The sequence below is a fragment of the Lissotriton vulgaris genome, chromosome 6 (assembly GCF_964263255.1).
Source record: "Lissotriton vulgaris chromosome 6, aLisVul1.2, whole genome shotgun sequence".
Classification (NCBI taxonomy): Eukaryota; Metazoa; Chordata; class Amphibia; order Caudata; family Salamandridae; genus Lissotriton; species Lissotriton vulgaris.
This window is the reverse complement of record NC_141694.1, coordinates 148,253,568-148,258,335: the sequence shown is the minus strand read 5'-3', so window position 1 is coordinate 148,258,335 and position 4,768 is coordinate 148,253,568.

Here is a 4,768-nt window from a genome sequence, read left to right as displayed (position 1 = left end):
TATTCTGTTTTGATGGCTGTACATGTGGGTAGGCAGTGTGCATCATCTTCTGTCTTAGAGACACACGTAGTCATGCACTGCTAGCATGTTTCAAAACGTCAGCTGCCTTATTTCCCATGCATTACGTTATCTCATTTGTTCAGGGTTTTGTTTGTTCAGTTGATGCAAGTGGTTTAGTGGCTTCTCAATAAAGTGAATAGCTCACTATGTTTGCCATAGCAGAAACCTGTAGGATTTCAGTCATGAAAGAAATCCTTAGAAAGGTTAAAATTCCTAAATTAAGTTGATATGATGTTTAGACACAAAGATTTATTTGGGCGAAAACGAAAAATGCAAAATCATACTGTGAATTCAGGTATTGCCCAAATGAGCTGTTAAATGTGAAACATTTACTGTGTCTGCCCCTCCCTCTGCAAATATACTTTTAGCATTTTGGACCCTTCGAAATATGAAAATACTATCTAGTAGGTACTCCTATTTATTTATGGAACACAGAATGTGGAGTTCATTGCATATTCGCACTCAAACAGTCAACAGGTCTCACAAACATTCAAAAAATTATTCACTAGAAGCCATAACCTGGTTATAATCCCCCTACCTCTCTTAATGGTCCCACATTCTTGAGTTGATGTGACCACCTGGCATGTTGCCCTCTCATGCTGCAGTGCTTAAAAATGATTGGGTGAAGGTCTGATAGTATTTACAGCATACTGCAGGTTTAGGATGGCTCAATTCTGAACACAAACATATCTCATACAATTCCACAACTAACAAATACAAATCAAACCACATAATTACACTAAAAACAACATATCCACTCCACTACAAACAAATAAACATAAATCATAAGCAAAATTATTTACTACACTAAAAAGTCAAACTTTAACAAATGCGAGACTGATTGCATTGCAAATACTTGTTTAATATTGGCTCCAAACAGGGGCCCGCACTTTTGCAACTTGAGTGGTATGGACAGTTCCTGTGATGTGGAACATTTAACCGAGGGACGCTGTTCTGCAGGAAGCTCATACATACGACCTCTTGCTGTAGAAGTAAGCAAGGGAGGGAGGTAAGAAAAGATGGACTGGTGAAGAGAAGTAAGGATGGATGGAGGGATGGATGGATGGATAGATGGATGGGTAGGTGGATAAGATTGAGGGTTGAATCGAGATGGATGGGAAGAAAGAAGAGAGGGTGATGGAGAGAAGGGTCGGTGGTTGCAGAGATATAGGAAGATGAAGGGATGGATGGATAGAAGGATGAATGGATGAAGAGAAAAGACTAATGGATGGACAGAAAGAAAGAAGGTATGATGGAAGCATGGAGAGAGGTATAAATGGATGAATGGCAAGAAGGATGGATGAATGCAAGAAGGAAGTATGTATGATTAATGAAAAGGGAAGGAAAGAAAAACACAAAGAAGGATATAGAAACAGAAGGAAGGATAAAAAGAAATTCAATGGAGAGAAGGAAGGATGGATGACGAAGCAGAATGTTTGTTGGCTGTATGGATGGAAAAGTGCATAAAGTCTGGAGAGTAGGAAGGTCAGGACACTGAAAGAAGGATGGAGAAAAAGAAGGAAGGAAATTTAAGAATATTAGAATTCCCTCCCGGGGTGTAATTTCCTCAACAACTGAGTGGTTCGCTTTCATCACCCGCTCGCACAGAATTATTTGGGTGATGACACCCCGCCTAATAGTCTTAGTAAATGCCCAGTGTGTCCACCACGTGTGCATTTGTAATTAAAGAGCATGGTTTCAAGAGTAAGGAGCGTTTAGGAGGAATATTGAGACAAGCCACAGATCACGTTAGAGGAGAGCATCACTGGCTGCCATCTTGAAGGTTGGTATGAGAGGGTACAGGTGTGGAAGAAGTGCTTAACTTGTGCCAGTGGTTGCAGGTATGGAGCTCTGGGACTCATCTATGAAAAACCGGACTTATTCCCCATCATCAGACTTTTAACCACAATAAAAGAGAGAAAGGTAGTAAAACAGAGCTGGACTTGCCATTAACTCAACCTGGCTAGTGCTGGATCAGCCGGCCACCGAAAAAGCTTTAGGGCAGGTGCCCTGATGTTCCAGGGCCCTGTCACTGCACATGTACATTCATAATTATTAGGGTATCTGAGGCAGTAGAGGCCAGTATAGGAGGAGAGGGGCAGGCAGTGGGAGGAGAGAAGACATGACAAACACAACAAATAAAGGGGGACAAGAAAAAGAACTTACCTGTCGCATTGCCGGTCTTCTCCTCCTCTTGTGGCTCCACTGAAAGCACAGGCTCCCAGCCTCTGTTGCAGCCAATCCTGAAGCTGCTCTTACACATGACAGCAACTTCAGGATTGGCCTGAGTGCCAATGATTTATGCTCCCAGGGAGACTGGGAGCCTGTGCGTTGCTGTCTCCAATCCAGCAACATCGCTGGGTTGGAGAGAGCCTCAGTGCGCATGATGGTTTGGCCAGCCTGAAACGGCCAGCCAAACCATCATTCGCATTGATAGCAGTGCTCACAACTCTCTTCCTGCCTATCATCCCCCTAGCCCCAAGAAACAAAATAAAACGCTAATTAACCACAGTTTACTATCATTGTATTTATTTATTTTTTAACACTGCTGGCAGGGGGCGGCACTTTTCCACCATAGCAAAGAAGCCGCCACTAATCTGAGGGCAAACGTGTCTGCAGCTGTGATCTGCTGGACACCTTCAGTGCTGCAGCTCCTCCCTCCCAGGCACATTGTAAACAAACACTGGCCCCTCACAGGCACCTATGTACAGCTCATGGTCACAGTGTGCAGGGCTGTGTGCGGCGGAACTGCCAAGAGAGAGTTGAGCTGTATCGGTTCCATGTGGGTCAGTTGAGGGGTGGCAATGTTGTGGTGTTTGAGTCTGGCACTGGCTGCTAATAGTGCTTAATTTGTAAAACAACAAGTGCCAGGGCCCTCGTCAGGATGCCACAGCAGCTTGCACCACACACTGTCAGCACTGCCAATGGCAGTACCTACACAACTCCTAACCCTCACACTACTACAAGTGTGACAATTCAGACTGTTCGAGGCCCCCAAACCTATAAGTATGGCTTTGGAGGTAGGTATTAGTTGTTTACAATGTATATTGATTTAGTAAACTGTTTTTGTGTTCATATTTAAATTACGCAAACAGCGCCACCATGTGGCTGTAGTCATAAGTACTAGTGTTGGCAATTAAGTGCTGGTGACAATCACTAAAAACCACTGGCTCATATTAAGCACTGGCTGCTGAACAGACCTTTCAGAGTCTGGTGTAGAGCACACTTCTGGCTCATCTCTTCACTGCTGGCGGTGATGCCCTATGAATGAAATGAAATGAAATGAAATGAAAGCGGGATTTCTAAAGCGCATGGCTGCCCGGGGGCATCCCAGCGCTGGGATTGTACTAACAACTGAGGGGGAAAAACGGAAAGAGGGAGGGGAGTGGGTGAATTATTGTGGAAAAAGGTGAGTTTTGAGTAGCTTGCGGAATTTGTTGTGATTAGCTATGACAGCTAAAAAGAACAATGGACAAATTATCACACAACCTAGGGCGGCCGAAATCCATGCATAACTCCTAACTAGTAGTAGAAATTGAGTGGAAAAATATCCCAGAGAGGTCAACCCCTCAGAGAATCTGAAAAGAACCACTGAACCTGAAACTGTTGTGAAATCCCAAGCAATAAAGGAGTGTCCCCTGGGTGTTATGAGAGGCTGCTTTCAGGATAACACAGGGGGCAGTGGTGTAGAAGGGACCAGTAGCCACAAGTTCCTTGTTTGTATTCAAACCTTTTGAGATTTTAGTGCCAAATGACCATGAGTTTTTATCTTTATCTGGGCTTAGACTCACAAAAGAATACAGACCACATGCATTCTTGAAAAATACTCTGAATTTCTAAATAAACAGAAATTATACTCACTGTAGTAATCCTCATGAAAAAATGACCTACATTTGTCCACCTAAAAAGACTATCAACTCAGATGACATATCACAGAACGCAAAGAAAAACAACTCTCTTCCCATATCAGAGAGTTCTTACCATCACTATAAAGATCTGATGTTCTTTCGAAAATCCCTGAAGACTTAGCACTTCAAGCAGTAGAGTAGCACTTTATCTCCCTGGTCTTATTCCTTCTTCTTTCCCTCATGATAGCAGCAGCACTATGACGCCTCAGGGCATTTGAGCGCTATATAAACTTAAAAATCAAAATCAATCAATCATCATGGAAGGAACTGAAGGATTATCTTTTACATGACAGAGGATAGTCTTTCTATTATGACTTCTATGCTATAGACATAAGAGAAAGACTATCTTGATTTGCAGAAGGTCTGGCCTTTCTGTTATATATAGTGCACTCGACATAAGAGAAAGACTGTCTTCACCCATTGTAAGGAGGGCCATTTAATATGGATGAGATACAGTAGGCTTGGCTCATTCCGGCAGTGGTTGGAGAGGAGGGCTGAGGGGGCCTGACCACCCTGCACAGCATATACTTAGCACTTGGCCGATGTTTGACAGGCTTTCAACCCCTGCAGTTGTATTAAAATTCTGATATGCAGGTGTCAGGCGGAGAAAGTCTTCCCCTCTGCCATCACAAGCCTGGCTCTCTGTAATGCATGTCTTCTAGAACCAAAACAGAAGGTGCACTACCCTTTCCATCAGAGAAGGACAACTTCTACCACAGACAGTATTGTAATTCTCTACAAATCCTTGTCAGAGTCCCTACCTTATGCACCTTGTCACTAAAAAGTGTGCATAAATATAA